The sequence below is a fragment of the Misgurnus anguillicaudatus genome, chromosome 3 (genome assembly GCF_027580225.2).
Source record: "Misgurnus anguillicaudatus chromosome 3, ASM2758022v2, whole genome shotgun sequence".
In the NCBI taxonomy this organism is placed as follows: domain Eukaryota; kingdom Metazoa; phylum Chordata; class Actinopteri; order Cypriniformes; family Cobitidae; genus Misgurnus; species Misgurnus anguillicaudatus.
Genome location: NC_073339.2, coordinates 24,937,525 through 24,958,761, shown reverse-complemented (window position 1 = coordinate 24,958,761; position 21,237 = coordinate 24,937,525).

Genomic DNA, 21,237 nt, shown 5'->3' with positions numbered 1-21,237 from the left:
ATACAATATCAGAAGTAAAAGACACCCAGAAATAGGAAACAGGATATGTTGACACTGCAATATGCTACTGCAAAGGCATGTCATTAAACTCAAAGCAGAAGAGTCATCAGCAGTTTTACACATCACACAAACACAATGCATCAAACTTGACAGTTGTTTCTTGATGCATTTCTCTCTCTTTCTTTCAGTGTCCCTCGTCTTATACATCGAATGTCTGCAATTTTACAAGATCTTTAGGATATTGAACATGATCTCTTTTGAGAAATATGGGTCAAGTCCATAAAGGCGATAAACACCTTTTTTATTAGTTACTACCAAATTCAGTATTGTATCAGGTCAATATTAAAAAGTAAATTCTTAAATTTTACGCAAAATCCAACATCCGCCGTGTTATTCTGTCATCTTTTCTCCCTTTTTCCCAAAATGCGATAAACGCCAGGCTTCCTCCTCTGCAGAATGCAATAAATCTGCTTAACCAATCACAGCGCACCATTCCATGCATTGTAAACAATAAGGGTGGTGCTTTGAATACACACAGAATCCTAGTTTTCCTCATCTACTTTGTACTTCGTGATCAACAAACAAATGAAAACAAAATAATACTTTTGATGGCATTGATAAACCTGGTTTTCTGTGGCGGAAAGAAGGAAAAATCAGGCGAAGGAAAAATGCTGTCGTTGGTTGTTCTCCCTACAGCATCAAGCTTCTGTCATACTAACACATTGACCCCAGGGGATCTTATATATAACTTTCCATTATTTTACTTGAAGTCAACGGAAATCAAGCAGGACAAAAACATTTTACAGCTGATCGCTGTCAAAAAAGTTCAGTGACAATGTCCCAAGGATGACAGCAGCAATAACAGTGTTCTTAATATGACAAAGTGTTTTGGTTAATGCCATTAATGTATATTTTTTATCAGTGCATACCACTAGTCAACTAAATGAATAAAACATGGAAAAGATAAATGCACATTTCTATATTGATTCAATAGATTTATTGCATTTTGCAGAAAAAAATAAGTTTTTATAATAAATCTTTAAAAAATCAAATAATGAATTAGAATTTTTTATGTTATTATAACCTAAAGATGCTATGTGAAAGTTTGAAAATAGTGGTTTTCATCTTGTCAATTTCTTGGTATAGAAAACACGATTTTACCGAAATTAGTCAAAATGGATTTATTGCAATTTAGAACCAAACTCTTTATATACTTTGTCAAAAAAAGCTACAGAACAAGTTCTGCAATCCAGTGTTATATTTGATAAACACAAAACGGTTTGTAACTTTCGCATTAAAGGTGCACTGTGTAGGTTTTTTGCGGCATCTACTGGTGAGATTGTGAATCGCAACCAATGGTTTATTCCATATAGCTCACCATTCCCTTTTAAAATACAAAGCTACGGTAGCCGCCACAGGACAAACATGTCATCGTCTGAGACAACGTAGTGACAAAATGCGCTCTAACAGTTTAGGGATGTGACGACTTCCATGTGAGGGGAGTCACGGTGTATGTAAATAAAACATCTAATTTTAATGTAATTAAACAATACAGTTCATTTAGTCAGGTTTTAATACACCACTAATAATATAGTTATGTATATTATATTGCACTGCATTTAAAATATCCTTCTAAAAGTTACACAATGTACCTTTAATTTGTCCTAAGAAGCTTTTTCCACAAGCAAGAAAGTTAAAACTTTTTATTTAGTGAATGATGTGGATAGGCAATATTATTAGGAACTATACACATGATCCATAATTTCCTCGTATGTCTGCCTAGTATCTACATATTTCTTGCTAGTGTACTGCCAACCTCAGACAGTCCATCAAACATTCAAAATAGGCCACAGGTTCCCAGTAAAACAGGCCTGTAATACATTGATAACAGACTGCTCTAGTTTCTGAACAAACCACTTCAGCTATTTAATTCTTCTGCAGTTTCTTATCTAAGACCAAAAATCTTTTTTCCCAAACAGCACCCATTATACTTTAAATTAAATCAGTAAAACACTAAAAAAAGCAAAGCTGAGCACTCCTTAACCCTAGGATCTCAATATAAGTGGTAGCCAGAAAAAAAACACCATAAACTGTTCAGTGTGTTCAGAGACTTGCAGCACCCTCTCAAGGCAACAAGGTTAACCAAGTTAACCAAGTCGCGGCATAAGGTTTTCTACAGGTTTTCAAAAGCCTCCACCCTGAGACCGCTCTCAGATCTGTCTTCCTAATCAAACTGTAGTCTAAACTCTGACATCTCTGCTGGGAGAGGTGAGGTGGGAATCCAGCAAGACTGACAGAGTAATTACCCGTGGATTTGGAGGAGAACTTGACGGATATAAATAAGGGGTAGAGAAAGTGAGTCATAAACACAGCATACTCTTAAAAAGATGAATGAGATCATAACCTCACGGCCTGGCCTATGAGCAGCATCAAAGTATAATAACAAGAAAAATCTGCATTTGCTTACTCTTCAATAGAGTTAGTTCTCACGGGTTTAAATAGTTGTGTCCACACATTAGCCAGCAATACATTGGTTCACTGTGTTCTTAATTCCCATTTTCACCAAAGCCTGTTGACTTTCTCTGGTGCCTGGCCCAATGGTCTTTAAAGGGATAGTTCGGCCAAAAACGATATTAAACCCATGATTTACTCACCCCCAAGCTGTCCGAGTTGCATATGTCCATCGTTTTTCAGACAAACACATTTTCGGATATTTTAGAAAATATTTTAGATATTTAAATCCAAACGGCTCCAGGATGATAAACAAAGGTCTTCTGTGGGTAATCCGTGCGGTGTTGTTGTAGAAATATCCATATTTAAAATGTAATTAACGTTATAAACTATCTTCCGGTAGCGCCGCCATCTTAGACTCAGGAGAGAGTATTAGCGTAGTGTACGCACTTTTCTTAGTGACGTATGACAAATTCGGAGGGCGGGGGCACAGAGCAGCAGCAGAGAAACTCTGTACGCTGCGTAAGCTCCCATCCTGAATGCGCATCACTCCAAAATGGCGGCGCTACCGGAAGGTAGTTTATAACGTTAATAACATTTTAAATATGGATATTTCTACAACAACACCGCACGGATTACCCACAGAAGACCTTTGTTTATCATCCTGGAGCCGTTTGGATTTAATTTGTGAAGGATGGATGCACTTTTTTGGACTTGAAGGTCGTGGACTATTGCTGGACCCCGCAACATTACATTTAATGAACAGAAATATCTAAAATATTTTCTAAAATATCCGAAAATGTGTTTGTCTGAAAAACGATGGACATATGCAACTCGGACAGCTTGGGGGTGAGTAAATCATGGGTTTAATATCGTTTTTGGCCGAACTATCCCTTTAACACACCTCTGCCTCTGCTGTACAGCTCAACCAAAGAGCTGGCCCGAGATCAGCTCCACTGGTTCTCCCCATGCAGCAAGAACCAAACCAGACAATGCCAGACACGCCCAAGGTCAGAGAGACCAGCAGGCACCAAACAGACTCTCATTCTCTCTCTTCATCTGTCCTTACCTCCAGACAGAAGTGGTTTGGTGTGTTGAGAAAAGCTCTTCAAGGCAATGTTAAATCAACTCGGTGCTCAGGGGCAGCTGTGCTATTGGAAAGAGGCTTTTATAAACATAAGTGTGAAAAAAACTCATTCTGTGTTAAAAAAGAAATAAGCAGGCAGTTCATCACTGGACAGTTTATCGCTTTAGTGAGAATAGGGAAGCATTTTGAATAAGCTTTCTGAACAAACCTGCACATTTTTTATACGTTTACCTTTTCAGCACTTGTGGTTAAGATACACCTGTTATGCTCGGATTTAGGATATTTCCCACCTCAACCTGAAAATAATGTCTGAAATGGCGCTCTTTTAATGTTAGTTGGATTAACGTAAAATATTACTTAATTTGGTAAAAAAAAGACCTAAAATACTTTAATACCTAAAAAATAAACAATTAAACTTACATGTTCTCACTTTAAGTAAAAATCTTAAGTGTAAAAGCAAACGAAAACAAACAAACCAAAAACCAAAAAAGGCATTTCTGTAGCAACAGTAACAACACCAAAATTAATCAGTGTCAAAGAATACTGTTGGCAGCTGTAAAATATATAATTACAACATTAACTTACATTTCAATGCTTCTGCTAGTCTGTCAAGTAACAATACTGGAAGTGTTTCTGCATGAGGTTCACTGTAAAAAGTGAAAAACTTAAAAAACACTTTAATTGGTAACACCTAAAAATATTAAGTTCTTTCAACTAATATGTTTAAGTAAAAAATACTTTAAAGGGGAGATATCATGAAAATCTGACTTTTTCCATGTTAAGTTGCTTTGTAACGGGATGTTCAGTCAAAACCAGGAAAGGACAAGTAGTAAGTTTACATCATTTGCTGGTTTTGACGGTTTATAGATGTAAATATAACAACCATAGCTCAGCTGACAGATGTAAAAAACAAACAAATTGCTCACTTTATAATCAGTGTTGAGAGTAACGCATTACAAAATATAATACATTACAGTAATATATTCATTTTTGCTGTAACGCAGTAATATAACGCATTACTGAAAAAATTTTGGTAATATTTTACTCGTTACAGTCTTAGTAACGCGCGCGTTACAACAATGCATTTAAAAAATAGACAGTGTTATTTTTTTATTTTTTTTACCCAATGCGCGCGACCAGCATCAACACAGAAAAAAGCTGCGGGTAAAATAACGTTCGTATGTCTGTTTCCGGGTGCTGTATGCAGCATGTTCATTTTTACTTTAATTTTGTATTTGAACTGCGATTTGGACGCGGTGCGCGCCAAATATAGACGAATAAGAGAGCACTAATGTATCAACAGAAAGTTTCTATCGGTCTCCCCTGCTGCTTGAACCTCAGAAGTAAAGAGACTTTTAAAAAGCTTCCCTGTAAAATCCATATCAACAGCAGCAATGACAAGGTAAGCTTACGTTGCTATGGTTTCCTAAGCAATATCGCTCGAGTAGGAGCGATAAAAAGACAGTCCGTAGCAGGGCCACGGAAAAATGCGGAGATCCTTGAGAATGCCACGGAAAAATTAGCACAAAATTCCGTGACTATCCCACGGAACTTTGTGAGATCATGTTGGTTATAAATGTTTACTGCTGAAAAGAGAGAGCCTTAGCGAAGATTAAAGATGGCTGACTCTCGTTTTGATTCATACTTTTTCGAATGGACTCGGCAGTCCAACCCCTCTGGGCGGGTTAAAAACATGCGTAAATAAATCCTACTACTGTCTGTAGTCTTTGCCTCTGGCCAAAAAGTCCTCAGATAACGCAAAAATCATAATTTTGCGTCATCGGAAGACTTTTTTCTAGAACCAAAATACAGATATCTCTCCTTTCAGGGGGACATGAGGAAGGGAATCACGATCATTCAAAAATACTGACGGGTTTCTACTGATACAAAGCTGAATGCTAAATCGGTGAAGTATCCCTTTAAGTGCTATAATTGGATCCTCAGTGTTTTTATCAACCTAGAAAATGTGTAAAGAACAACCCAATAACTACGTTTTGGTAATCCATTCCCTGCAAGCATGTAAAAATGGGTAATTGAAATTTGGCTCCCCTTGTGATGTCAGAAGGGAATAATACCGCCCCTTAATCTGCACTATCCAACCACGGCACTGCCATTTAGTGCAGAGATCAGCTCATTTGCATTTTAAAGGACACGCCCAAAAACAGTACATTTTTGCTCACAACTACAAAGTGGCAATTTGAACATGTTACATTAAAGGAACAGTATGTAGGATTGTGGCCAAAACTGGTACTGCAATCACAAAACTTGTGGCTAAAACTGGTACTGCAATCACACAACTGGTGGCCAATACACAACATAAACATCAGTTGAGGGCTGCAACTCCACTTTTTAAATGACAATATCCTGGCCGGACCACTGTTGTCAGTGATATAAGTATTTGAAATGAAAATGATTTCAAATCATAAAATGATTTATGATTAATTGATATAAATATCTTACATACTGTTCCTTTAACTAATCTATATAGTTTGATCTAAAACTTCACATACGTACTCTGGGGACCGAAAGACTTATTTGACATCTTAACAAAGTCTTAAAAATGTCCCCTTTAAGTAAAAAATTTAACTTAGGTGTTACCAATTGAAGTATTTTTTTTCACTTTTTAAAGTGTTGCAGCAGTCGCTAAAATCTTATGGTAATAACAGTAAAATGGCATGAATGCACCTTAAATACTTTTAACTTAATTCAGATGTTATTTCCAGTTTTGAGGTGGGAAATATCCTAAATCTGAATAGTCTGGAACACAGCATGAATGTGTTGGTCAGCAGAGGCGACCCAATAATGCATCTTTTCAGCATTTATGCATTTACTACAGTAAAGGGGTCCTATTACACCCTTTAACAAAGTCTTTGTTTTTTCATGCTTGATATTAATACACACGCACAGCATCTGTAAACAATTGGTTCACTTGTACATCTGATATACATTGCACATGCATACATATTGCTCTGAACACCCATTCCTTTAACCATACCTTTAAGAGTTTTTAATCAATATGCTATTGTGTTGAAAAATACCAGAGTGCTTCTGAAAAAGAACTAGCGTGCTGAAAAGATCAGCTTCTGGACCAGACGTTATGCTGCAAGTCAAAAATCTAATGCACAGCCAACTCCTTATAGGCATATCATTTCATGGAGACACGTTAAAACTATGTCTAGCATGATATTAGAGGATGAATGCTGAAATATCTCACAAATTCTAAATCTATTCAGACACGGAGATGATGAGGATTCTAGCCAGCAAATTATATGGAAGCCACAACAGATTTTCATCTGTCCAAATGATCTTCGGACATAAACCCAACTCCATCACTCCTGAGAGAATGTGGCGAATGCAGACTGCTAAAGTAATCTCAACGCCATCACAACACAATACAACAATCCCTTTGTGCCCCTCGTTCATTCAGGAATGATTTATTACTTGAGGGGTGGTTTCCTACGGAGGTAAACTGTTTGCTCAAACAATAGAGCAGGCAAAAGTCTCTTTTAATTAAGCGCCTACGATTCACACTGGTGCAGTACAGGAAGTAATTCTGAAAGTAATTCTTCGCATTGTATTGTTAAACTAAAGCATTAAAGGGACACTCCACTTTTTGAAAATAGGCTCATTTTCCAGCTCCCCTAGAGTTAAACCTATTGATTATTATCGTTTTGGTATCCATTCAGCTGATCTCCGGGTCCGGCGGCAGCACTTTTAGCATAGCTTAGCATAATCCATTGAATCGGATTAGACCATTAGCATCACCCTAAAAAAATGACCAAAGAGTTTCGATATTTTTCCTATTTAAAACTTGACTCTTCTGTAGTTACATTGTGTACTAAGACAGACGGAAAATTTAAAGTTGCGCTTTTCAAGGCAGATACTGACTAGGAACTATACTCTCAAACTGGCGTAATAATCAAGGACTTTGCTGCAGTAACATGGCTGCAGGAGGCGCAATGATATTATGCAGTCCCCAAAAATAGTCCCCTTGGTAACTTTTAATAGCAGGGGGACTATTTTGGGGCTCTGCGTAATATCATTGCACCTGCTGCAGCCATGTTACTGCAGCAAAGTCCTTGATTATTACGTCTAGAAAATCGGCCAAGATTATTCGGCCTAGAAAATCACAACTTTTATTTTTACGTCGGTCTTAGTACACAATGTTACTACAGAAGAGTCAAGTTTTAAATAGGAAAAATATCAAAACTCTTTGGTCATTTTTGAGCACGATGCTAATGGTCTAATCAGATTTAATGGATTATGCTAAACTATCCTAAAAGTGGTACCGCTAGACCCGGAGATCAGCTGAATGGATTCCAAAATGGTAAAAATCAAATGTTTAACTCTAGGAGAGCTGGAAAATTAGCCTATTTTTTTAAAAAAGTGGAGTGTCCCTTTAAAGTGGTTTACTAAGACATGCCAACAGAGGATATGATTTGTTTAAGCTTATCATAATCTTGGGAAGATGAAGAATGACTTAAAGGAACAGTATGTAAGATTGTGGTCAAAACTGGTACTGCAATCACAAAACTTGTGGCTAAAACTGGTACTGCAATCTCACAACTGGTGGCCAATACACAAAAATGACAACATAAACATCAGTTGAGGGCTGCAATTCCACTTTTTAAATGACAATATCCTGGCCGGACCACTGTTGTCAGTGATATAAGTATTTGAAATGAAAATGATTTCTTAATGTCTAGTGACATATCAGGGCAATTTTATGATTAATTGATGTAAATTTCTTACATACTGTTCCTTAAATATGGGTTTAGAGATTTTGCAGCATGCAACCCACAGGCACCTATTTAAAGGTCAAGGATGGTAAGAATGTAGACCAAACATGGCTGTTCAACCTAAGGCTTAAATACACGCACCCAAATACAATATATAATTTTATACAGGTTCTGTACACATATACCAATATACCAGTTAACTGATATGTCCACATTTAAAGGTCAAAGTTTTTATCATAGGACGATTTCAGTTTTCACAAAGTGGGTCACACATGATCTTATCTCTCTTTTGAATTCACATCAAAAGAGCAACCCACTTTTATGATATGCATTCTCCACCAAACTTTTTTGTGATTGTGCACCAAGCCTCCACGACAACCAAGAACAGTTTTGCAACCAAAAAGTTTTTTTAGAAAATTGTTTCAGTTTGGCAATATTACGGCTCAAGATCTCTGGTGGAGAACCTTGAGGTCAAAAATCTCAATCAGTTTAAGTTCAGAAAACTCTGGGCCACTTCAGAAACGCTATGTTCTGCTAAAGCAATTTAAGGTCCATTTACTCCTGTGCTTTGAGCTGTTGTCCTGTTGCAGCACAACTTGTGATTAGCGACCAGATGGCCTTACCAAAGTCCTGATAAAGTCGGGAATTAGTTTTTCTGTAAAGAAAAACACACACACACAGAACTGTACCTCTGCCCTCACTGTTACTCTTCAGCTCAAGCAGGCTCCCAAGGGGCCCATGGGGCCCAAGAGGCTACTCTTTCTATTAAAATCTCCAGCTGAAGCATTCCCTAAGGAACCCAAGCCTTTCAGCCAACGTCATTCCACTCGGAAGTGAGAAAGGCCAATGACTGTCCCCTCCATCTCTTGTCCTTTACACAGTTTAGGAACGTTGCCCTGAGATGGCCCATGTTACCATAGCGATAACGGGAAAAACGTCACCGCTACAGCTCAATGAAAAGCAATGAGCTCTAATGAAATAATTTGACATGGGAATTGTGCCTCTGCACACAGAGGGCTACAGAAGAGAGATACTTTTCAAGCCGTTCTCAGAAAGCTCAGTCAACCCCCCGCAGACTATTTCAGCACCACAAAGCCTGAGGAAAATTGATTCTTGAATTAAACAGTCCATAAAAGAGGTTAAAGTGTTAGAAGCAATGCAGCTTTTTTCAGTGTTCTGAGTTTATATTTAGCCAAATATGACCAACTGTGACTTTGCTGTATCTGCTTTGGTTTTTCTTTTAAAAGTCACTGTAGGAAAGAAAGTTGCCTGATGGGAACGGGTGTCATTATTTTTCATCATTTGTGTCTAGTCTCACACATACAGCACGAACACATTAACTGTGTACAACTCAATGGAAGCTTGTGGGGGGGGGGGGGGGGGGGGGGGGGGCGGGGTGGGGGGGGGGGGGGGGGGGGGGGGGGGGGGGCGGGGGGGGGGGGGGGTGGGGGGGGGGGGGGGTGGGGGGGGGGGGGGTTGGGGGGGGGGGGGGGGGGGGGGGGGGGGGGGTGGGGGGGGGAGGGGGTGGGGGGGGGGGGGGGTGGGGGGGGGGGGGGGTGGGGGGGGGGGGGGGTGGGGGGGGGGGGGGGTGGGGGGGGGGGGGGGTGGGGGGGGGGGGGGGTGGGGGGGGGGGGGGGGGGGGGGGGGTGGTTTGGCGGGGGGGGGGGGCGGGGGGGGGGGGGGGTGGGGGGTTGGGGGGGGGTGTGTGGGGAGGGGGGGGGTGGGGGGGGGGGGGGAGGGGGGGGGGGGGGTTGGGGGGGGGGGGGGGGGGGGGGGGGGGGGGGGCGGGGGGGGGGGCGGGGGGGGGGGGGGGGGGGCGGGGGGGGGGGGGGGGGGGGGGGGGGGGGGGGGGGGGGGGGGGGGGTGGGTGCACTTTTGCATGAAAAGTCACATTTCAGCCTGAAACGTTGATTTTTCACCCTAAACTGCTTTTCTGAGCTGGAAATCACTTTAAACGGCTTAGAATGCTCCTGTAAGCATTTTAAGCAGAGTTGTGCACTTTTGCATGAAAAGTCACATTTCAGCCTGAAACGTTGATTTTTCACTCTAAACTGCTTTTCTGAGCTGGAAATCACTTTAAACGGCTTAGAATGCTCCTGTAAGCATTTTAAGCAGAGTTGTGCACTTTTGCATGAAAAGTCACATTTCAGCCTGAAACGTTGATTTTTCACTCTAAACTGCTTTTCTGAGCTGGAAATCACTTTAAACGGCTTGTTTCATCGTTAGAATGCTCCTGTAAGCATTTTAAGCAGAGTTGTGCACTTTTGCATGAAAAGTCACATTTCAGCCTGAAACGTTGATTTTTCACTCTAAACTGCTTTTCTGAGCTGGAAATCACTTTAAACGGCTTAGAATGCTCCTGTAAGCATTTTAAGCAGAGTTGTGCACTTTTGCATGAAAAGTCACATTTCAGCCTGAAACGTTGATTTTTCACTCTAAACTGCTTTTCTGAGCTGGAAATCACTTTTAACAGCTTAGAATGCTCCTGTAAGCATTTTAAGCAGAGTTGTGCACTTTTGCATGAAAAGTCACATTTCAGCCTGAAACGTTGATTTTTCACTCTAAACTGCTTTTCTGAGCTGGAAATCACTTTAAACGGCTTAGAATGCTCCTGTAAGCATTTTAAGCAGAGTTGTGCACTTTTGCATGAAAAGTCACATTTCAGCCTGAAACGTTGATTTTTCACTCTAAACTGCTTTTCTGAGCTGGAAATCACTTTAAACGGCTTAGAATGCTCCTGTAAGCATTTTAAGCAGAGTTGTGCACTTTTGCATGAAAAGTCACATTTCAGCCTGAAACGTTGATTTTTCACTCTAAACTGCTTTTCTGAGCTGGAAATCACTTTAAACGGCTTAGAATGCTCCTGTAAGCATTTTAAGCAGAGTTGTGCACTTTTGCATGAAAAGTCACATTTCAGCCTGAAACGTTGATTTTTCACTCTAAACTGCTTTTCTGAGCTGGAAATCACTTTAAACGGCTTAGAATGCTCCTGTAAGCATTTTAAGCAGAGTTGTGCACTTTTGCATGAAAAGTCACATTTCAGCCTGAAACGTTGATTTTTCACTCTAAACTGCTTTTCTGAGCTGGAAATCACTTTAAACGGCTTAGAATGCTCCTGTAAGCATTTTAAGCAGAGTTGTGCACTTTTGCATGAAAAGTCACATTTCAGCCTGAAACGTTGATTTTTCACTCTAAACTGCTTTTCTGAGCTGGAAATCACTTTAAACGGCTTAGAATGCTCCTGTAAGCATTTTAAGCAGAGTTGTGCACTTTTGCATGAAAAGTCACATTTCAGCCTGAAACGTTGATTTTTCACTCTAAACTGCTTTTCTGAGCTGGAAATCACTTTTAACAGCTTAGAATGCTCCTGTAAGCATTTTAAGCAGAGTTGTGCACTTTTGCATGAAAAGTCACATTTCAGCCTGAAACGTTGATTTTTCACTCTAAACTGCTTTTCTGAGCTGGAAATCACTTTAAACGGCTTGTTTCATCGTTAGAATGCTCCTGTAAGCATTTTAAGCAGAGTTGTGCACTTTTGCATGAAAAGTCACATTTCAGCCTGAAACGTTGATTTTTCACTCTAAACTGCTTTTCTGAGCTGGAAATCACTTTAAACGGCTTAGAATGCTCCTGTAAGCATTTTAAGCAGAGTTGTGCACTTTTGCATGAAAAGTCACATTTCAGCCTGAAACGTTGATTTTTCACTCTAAACTGCTTTTCTGAGCTGGAAATCACTTTAAACGGCTTGTTTCATCGTTAGAATGCTCCTGTAAGCATTTTAAGCAGAGTTGTGCACTTTTGCATGAAAAGTCACATTTCAGCCTGAAACGTTGATTTTTCACTCTAAACTGCTTTTCTGAGCTGGAAATCACTTTAAACGGCTTAGAATGCTCCTGTAAGCATTTTAAGCAGAGTTGTGCACTTTTGCATGAAAAGTCACATTTCAGCCTGAAACGTTGATTTTTCACTCTAAACTGCTTTTCTGAGCTGGAAATCACTTTAAACGGCTTGTTTCATCGTTAGAATGCTCCTGTAAGCATTTTAAGCAGAGTTGTGCACTTTTGCATGAAAAGTCACATTTCAGCCTGAAACGTTGATTTTTCACTCTAAACTGCTTTTCTGAGCTGGAAATCACTTTAAACGGCTTAGAATGCTCCTGTAAGCATTTTAAGCAGAGTTGTGCACTTTTGCATGAAAAGTCACATTTCAGCCTGAAACGTTGATTTTTCACTCTAAACTGCTTTTCTGAGCTGGAAATCACTTTTAACAGCTTAGAATGCTCCTGTAAGCATTTTAAGCAGAGTTGTGCACTTTTGCATGAAAAGTCACATTTCAGCCTGAAACGTTGATTTTTCACTCTAAACTGCTTTTCTGAGCTGGAAATCACTTTAAACGGCTTGTTTCATCGTTAGAATGCTCCTGTAAGCATTTTAAGCAGAGTTGTGCACTTTTGCATGAAAAGTCACATTTCAGCCTGAAACGTTGATTTTTCACTCTAAACTGCTTTTCTGAGCTGGAAATCACTTTAAACGGCTTAGAATGCTCCTGTAAGCATTTTAAGCAGAGTTGTGCACTTTTGCATGAAAAGTCACATTTCAGCCTGAAACGTTGATTTTTCACTCTAAACTGCTTTTCTGAGCTGGAAATCACTTTAAACGGCTTAGAATGCTCCTGTAAGCATTTTAAGCAGAGTTGTGCACTTTTGCATGAAAAGTCACATTTCAGCCTGAAACGTTGATTTTTCACTCTAAACTGCTTTTCTGAGCTGGAAATCACTTTAAACGGCTTAGAATGCTCCTGTAAGCATTTTAAGCAGAGTTGTGCACTTTTGCATGAAAAGTCACATTTCAGCCTGAAACGTTGATTTTTCACTCTAAACTGCTTTTCTGAGCTGGAAATCACTTTAAACGGCTTGTTTCATCGTTAGAATGCTCCTGTAAGCATTTTAAGCAGAGTTGTGCACTTTTGCATGAAAAGTCACATTTCAGCCTGAAACGTTGATTTTTCACTCTAAACTGCTTTTCTGAGCTGGAAATCACTTTAAACGGCTTGTTTCATCGTTAGAATGCTCCTGTAAGCATTTTAAGCAGAGTTGTGCACTTTTGCATGAAAAGTCACATTTCAGCCTGAAACGTTGATTTTTCACTCTAAACTGCTTTTCTGAGCTGGAAATCACTTTTAACAGCTTAGAATGCTCCTGTAAGCATTTTAAGCAGAGTTGTGCACTTTTGCATGAAAAGTCACATTTCAGCCTGAAACGTTGATTTTTCACTCTAAACTGCTTTTCTGAGCTGGAAATCACTTTAAACGGCTTAGAATGCTCCTGTAAGCATTTTAAGCAGAGTTGTGCACTTTTGCATGAAAAGTCACATTTCAGCCTGAAACGTTGATTTTTCACTCTAAACTGCTTTTCTGAGCTGGAAATCACTTTAAACGGCTTGTTTCATCGTTAGAATGCTCCTGTAAGCATTTTAAGCAGAGTTGTGCACTTTTGCATGAAAAGTCACATTTCAGCCTGAAACGTTGATTTTTCACTCTAAACTGCTTTTCTGAGCTGGAAATCACTTTAAACGGCTTGTTTCATCGTTAGAATGCTCCTGTAAGCATTTTAAGCAGAGTTGTGCACTTTTGCATGAAAAGTCACATTTCAGCCTGAAACGTTGATTTTTCACTCTAAACTGCTTTTCTGAGCTGGAAATCACTTTAAACGGCTTGTTTCATCGTTAGAATGCTCCTGTAAGCATTTTAAGCAGAGTTGTGCACTTTTGCATGAAAAGTCACATTTCAGCCTGAAACGTTGATTTTTCACTCTAAACTGCTTTTCTGAGCTGGAAATCACTTTAAACGGCTTAGAATGCTCCTGTAAGCATTTTAAGCAGAGTTGTGCACTTTTGCATGAAAAGTCACATTTCAGCCTGAAACGTTGATTTTTCACTCTAAACTGCTTTTCTGAGCTGGAAATCACTTTAAACGGCTTAGAATGCTCCTGTAAGCATTTTAAGCAGAGTTGTGCACTTTTGCATGAAAAGTCACATTTCAGCCTGAAACGTTGATTTTTCACTCTAAACTGCTTTTCTGAGCTGGAAATCACTTTAAACGGCTTAGAATGCTCCTGTAAGCATTTTAAGCAGAGTTGTGCACTTTTGCATGAAAAGTCACATTTCAGCCTGAAACGTTGATTTTTCACTCTAAACTGCTTTTCTGAGCTGGAAATCACTTTAAACGGCTTGTTTCATCGTTAGAATGCTCCTGTAAGCATTTTAAGCAGAGTTGTGCACTTTTGCATGAAAAGTCACATTTCAGCCTGAAACGTTGATTTTTCACTCTAAACTGCTTTTCTGAGCTGGAAATCACTTTAAACGGCTTAGAATGCTCCTGTAAGCATTTTAAGCAGAGTTGTGCACTTTTGCATGAAAAGTCACATTTCAGCCTGAAACGTTGATTTTTCACTCTAAACTGCTTTTCTGAGCTGGAAATCACTTTAAACGGCTTGTTTCATCGTTAGAATGCTCCTGTAAGCATTTTAAGCAGAGTTGTGCACTTTTGCATGAAAAGTCACATTTCAGCCTGAAACGTTGATTTTTCACTCTAAACTGCTTTTCTGAGCTGGAAATCACTTTAAACGGCTTAGAATGCTCCTGTAAGCATTTTAAGCAGAGTTGTGCACTTTTGCATGAAAAGTCACATTTCAGCCTGAAACGTTGATTTTTCACTCTAAACTGCTTTTCTGAGCTGGAAATCACTTTAAACGGCTTGTTTCATCGTTAGAATGCTCCTGTAAGCATTTTAAGCAGAGTTGTGCACTTTTGCATGAAAAGTCACATTTCAGCCTGAAACGTTGATTTTTCACTCTAAACTGCTTTTCTGAGCTGGAAATCACTTTTAAACGGCTTAGCTTAGAATGCTCCTGTAAGCATTTTAAGCAGAGTTGTGCACTTTTGCATGAAAAGTCACATTTCAGCCTGAAACGTTGATTTTTCACTCTAAACTGCTTTTCTGAGCTGGAAATCACTTTAAACGGCTTGTTTCAGAATGCTCCTGTAAGCATTTTAAGCAGAGTTGTGCACTTTTGCATGAAAAGTCACATTTCAGCCTGAAACGTTGATTTTTCACTCTAAACTGCTTTTCTGAGCTGGAAATCACTTTAAACGGCTTAGAATGCTCCTGTAAGCATTTTAAGCAGAGTTGTGCACTTTTGCATGAAAAGTCACATTTCAGCCTGAAACGTTGATTTTTCACTCTAAACTGCTTTTCTGAGCTGGAAATCACTTTAAACGGCTTAGAATGCTCCTGTAAGCATTTTAAGCAGAGTTGTGCACTTTTGCATGAAAAGTCACATTTCAGCCTGAAACGTTGATTTTTCACTCTAAACTGCTTTTCTGAGCTGGAAATCACTTTAAACGGCTTAGAATGCTCCTGTAAGCATTTTAAGCAGAGTTGTGCACTTTTGCATGAAAAGTCACATTTCAGCCTGAAACGTTGATTTTTCACTCTAAACTGCTTTTCTGAGCTGGAAATCACTTTAAACGGCTTAGAATGCTCCTGTAAGCATTTTAAGCAGAGTTGTGCACTTTTGCATGAAAAGTCACATTTCAGCCTGAAACGTTGATTTTTCACTCTAAACTGCTTTTCTGAGCTGGAAATCACTTTTAAACGGCTTAGAATGCTCCTGTAAGCATTTTAAGCAGAGTTGTGCACTTTTGCATGAAAAGTCACATTTCAGCCTGAAACGTTGATTTTTCACTCTAAACTGCTTTTCTGAGCTGGAAATCACTTTAAACGGCTTAGAATGCTCCTGTAAGCATTTTAAGCAGAGTTGTGCACTTTTGCATGAAAAGTCACATTTCAGCCTGAAACGTTGATTTTTCACTCTAAACTGCTTTTCTGAGCTGGAAATCACTTTAAACGGCTTAGAATGCTCCTGTAAGCATTTTAAGCAGAGTTGTGCACTTTTGCATGAAAAGTCACATTTCAGCCTGAAACGTTGATTTTTCACTCTAAACTGCTTTTCTGAGCTGGAAATCACTTTAAACGGCTTGTTTCATCGTTAGAATGCTCCTGTAAGCATTTTAAGCAGAGTTGTGCACTTTTGCATGAAAAGTCACATTTCAGCCTGAAACGTTGATTTTTCACTCTAAACTGCTTTTCTGAGCTGGAAATCACTTTAAACGGCTTAGAATGCTCCTGTAAGCATTTTAAGCAGAGTTGTGCACTTTTGCATGAAAAGTCACATTTCAGCCTGAAACGTTGATTTTTCACTCTAAACTGCTTTTCTGAGCTGGAAATCACTTTAAACGGCTTAGAATGCTCCTGTAAGCATTTTAAGCAGAGTTGTGCACTTTTGCATGAAAAGTCACATTTCAGCCTGAAACGTTGATTTTTCACTCTAAACTGCTTTTCTGAGCTGGAAATCACTTTAAACGGCTTGTTTCATCGTTAGAATGCTCCTGTAAGCATTTTAAGCAGAGTTGTGCACTTTTGCATGAAAAGTCACATTTCAGCCTGAAACGTTGATTTTTCACTCTAAACTGCTTTTCTGAGCTGGAAATCACTTTAAACGGCTTAGAATGCTCCTGTAAGCATTTTAAGCAGAGTTGTGCACTTTTGCATGAAAAGTCACATTTCAGCCTGAAACGTTGATTTTTCACTCTAAACTGCTTTTCTGAGCTGGAAATCACTTTAAACGGCTTAGAATGCTCCTGTAAGCATTTTAAGCAGAGTTGTGCACTTTTGCATGAAAAGTCACATTTCAGCCTGAAACGTTGATTTTTCACTCTAAACTGCTTTTCTGAGCTGGAAATCACTTTAAACGGCTTAGAATGCTCCTGTAAGCATTTTAAGCAGAGTTGTGCACTTTTGCATGAAAAGTCACATTTCAGCCTGAAACGTTGATTTTTCACTCTAAACTGCTTTTCTGAGCTGGAAATCACTTTAAACGGCTTAGAATGCTCCTGTAAGCATTTTAAGCAGAGTTGTGCACTTTTGCATGAAAAGTCACATTTCAGCCTGAAACGTTGATTTTTCACTCTAAACTGCTTTTCTGAGCTGGAAATCACTTTAAACGGCTTGTTTCATCGTTAGAATGCTCCTGTAAGCATTTTAAGCAGAGTTGTGCACTTTTGCATGAAAAGTCACATTTCAGCCTGAAACGTTGATTTTTCACTCTAAACTGCTTTTCTGAGCTGGAAATCACTTTAAACGGCTTAGAATGCTCCTGTAAGCATTTTAAGCAGAGTTGTGCACTTTTGCATGAAAAGTCACATTTCAGCCTGAAACGTTGATTTTTCACTCTAAACTGCTTTTCTGAGCTGGAAATCACTTTAAACGGCTTAGAATGCTCCTGTAAGCATTTTAAGCAGAGTTGTGCACTTTTGCATGAAAAGTCACATTTCAGCCTGAAACGTTGATTTTTCACTCTAAACTGCTTTTCTGAGCTGGAAATCACTTTTAAACGGCTTAGCTTAGAATGCTCCTGTAAGCATTTTAAGCAGAGTTGTGCACTTTTGCATGAAAAGTCACATTTCAGCCTGAAACGTTGATTTTTCACTCTAAACTGCTTTTCTGAGCTGGAAATCACTTTAAACGGCTTAGAATGCTCCTGTAAGCATTTTAAGCAGAGTTGTGCACTTTTGCATGAAAAGTCACATTTCAGCCTGAAACGTTGATTTTTCACTCTAAACTGCTTTTCTGAGCTGGAAATCACTTTAAACGGCTTAGAATGCTCCTGTAAGCATTTTAAGCAGAGTTGTGCACTTTTGCATGAAAAGTCACATTTCAGCCTGAAACGTTGATTTTTCACTCTAAACTGCTTTTCTGAGCTGGAAATCACTTTAAACGGCTTAGAATGCTCCTGTAAGCATTTTAAGCAGAGTTGTGCACTTTTGCATGAAAAGTCACATTTCAGCCTGAAACGTTGATTTTTCACTCTAAACTGCTTTTCTGAGCTGGAAATCACTTTAAACGGCTTGTTTCATCGTTAGAATGCTCCTGTAAGCATTTTAAGCAGAGTTGTGCACTTTTGCATGAAAAGTCACATTTCAGCCTGAAACGTTGATTTTTCACTCTAAACTGCTTTTCTGAGCTGGAAATCACTTTAAACGGCTTGTTTCATCGTTAGAATGCTCCTGTAAGCATTTTAAGCAGAGTTGTGCACTTTTGCATGAAAAGTCACATTTCAGCCTGAAACGTTGATTTTTCACTCTAAACTGCTTTTCTGAGCTGGAAATCACTTTAAACGGCTTAGAATGCTCCTGTAAGCATTTTAAGCAGAGTTGTGCACTTTTGCATGAAAAGTCACATTTCAGCCTGAAACGTTGATTTTTCACTCTAAACTGCTTTTCTGAGCTGGAAATCACTTTAAACGGCTTAGAATGCTCCTGTAAGCATTTTAAGCAGAGTTGTGCACTTTTGCATGAAAAGTCACATTTCAGCCTGAAACGTTGATTTTTCACTCTAAACTGCTTTTCTGAGCTGGAAATCACTTTAAACGGCTTAGAATGCTCCTGTAAGCATTTTAAGCAGAGTTGTGCACTTTTGCATGAAAAGTCACATTTCAGCCTGAAACGTTGATTTTTCACTCTAAACTGCTTTTCTGAGCTGGAAATCACTTTAAACGGCTTGTTTCATCGTTAGAATGCTCCTGTAAGCATTTTAAGCAGAGTTGTGCACTTTTGCATGAAAAGTCACATTTCAGCCTGAAACGTTGATTTTTCACTCTAAACTGCTTTTCTGAGCTGGAAATCACTTTAAACGGCTTAGAATGCTCCTGTAAGCATTTTAAGCAGAGTTGTGCACTTTTGCATGAAAAGTCACATTTCAGCCTGAAACGTTGATTTTTCACTCTAAACTGCTTTTCTGAGCTGGAAATCACTTTAAACGGCTTGTTTCATCGTTAGAATGCTCCTGTAAGCATTTTAAGCAGAGTTGTGCACTTTTGCATGAAAAGTCACATTTCAGCCTGAAACGTTGATTTTTCACTCTAAACTGCTTTTCTGAGCTGGAAATCACTTTAAACGGCTTGTTTCATCGTTAGAATGCTCCTGTAAGCATTTTAAGCAGAGTTGTGCACTTTTGCATGAAAAGTCACATTTCAGCCTGAAACGTTGATTTTTCACTCTAAACTGCTTTTCTGAGCTGGAAATCACTTTAAACGGCTTAGAATGCTCCTGTAAGCATTTTAAGCAGAGTTGTGCACTTTTGCATGAAAAGTCACATTTCAGCCTGAAACGTTGATTTTTCACTCTAAACTGCTTTTCTGAGCTGGAAATCACTTTAAACGGCTTGTTTCATCGTTAGAATGCTCCTGTAAGCATTTTAAGCAGAGTTGTGCACTTTTGCATGAAAAGTCACATTTCAGCCTGAAACGTTGATTTTTCACTCTAAACTGCTTTTCTGAGCTGGAAATCACTTTAAACGGCTTAGAATGCTCCTGTAAGCATTTTAAGCAGAGTTGTGCACTTTTGCATGAAAAGTCACATTTCAGCCTGAAACGTTGATTTTTCACTCTAAACTGCTTTTCTGAGCTGGAAATCACTTTAAACGGCTTAGAATGCTCCTGTAAGCATTTTAAGCAGAGTTGTGCACTTTTGCATGAAAAGTCACATTTCAGCCTGAAACGTTGATTTTTCACTCTAAACTGCTTTTCTGAGCTGGAAATCACTTTAAACGGCTTAGAATGCTCCTGTAAGCATTTTAAGCAGAGTTGTGCACTTTTGCATGAAAAGTCACATTTCAGCCTGAAACGTTGATTTTTCACTCTAAACTGCTTTTCTGAGCTGGAAATCACTTTAAACGGCTTGTTTCATCGTTAGAATGCTCCTGTAAGCATTTTAAGCAGAGTTGTGCACTTTTGCATGAAAAGTCACATTTCAGCCTGAAACGTTGATTTTTCACTCTAAACTGCTTTTCTGAGCTGGAAATCACTTTAAACGGCTTAGAATGCTCCTGTAAGCATTTTAAGCAGAGTTGTGCACTTTTGCATGAAAAGTCACATTTCAGCCTGAAACGTTGATTTTTCACTCTAAACTGCTTTTCTGAGCTGGAAATCACTTTAAACGGCTTAGAATGCTCCTGTAAGCATTTTAAGCAGAGTTGTGCACTTTTGCATGAAAAGTCACATTTCAGCCTGAAACGTTGATTTTTCACTCTAAACTGCTTTTCTGAGCTGGAAATCACTTTAAACGGCTTAGAATGCTCCTGTAAGCATTTTAAGCAGAGTTGTGCACTTTTGCATGAAAAGTCACATTTCAGCCTGAAACGTTGATTTTTCACTCTAAACTGCTTTTCTGAGCTGGAAATCACTTTAAACTGCTTGTTTCATCGTTAGAATGCTCCTGTAAGCATTTTAAGCAGAGTTGTGCACTTTTGCATGAAAAGTCACATTTCAGCCTGAAACGTTGATTTTTCACTCTAACTTCTTCCACCCTGAAGCTATTTTGGGGATTTTCGCCTGGATTTGGCCTACCCAATTTCAAAAGCTTCCCATACCCACATGCAGAGGTTTACATACAAATGTTTGGTATCATTTTACAGGAAACCCTTTGAAATTACATAAAACACTGTTGAAAGTGCTAAACATGGTTGTATGTGATGTCAGTCCTCTAATAAACACAAAAATAAATAGGCGCTTTTTGATGTTTTTTTTCTAAAGTTTTTATTTAAAAGTGTATAACTCTGGCCCTGAGTGCCTCAGCTCCCTGCAGACAGTTTTGTTTGATTCCAGCATTTGCCAGCTTACAAAGGAAAAAAGATTTTTTTCTCTATCATAATCTATGCAAAAGTTATTTTACTCCAACTGATGGGAGGAATAATACCCTTTTTGTATACAATTTCTGCCTAAAAACATTTGAAGTGCTACCATAACCACATACAGTGGAATAAATGCAATTGCTTTATATCATTTTAAAGAAAACCCTTTGAAGTTACATAAAAAGCTGCTGTTTGTGACAAATAGTGTTAGTT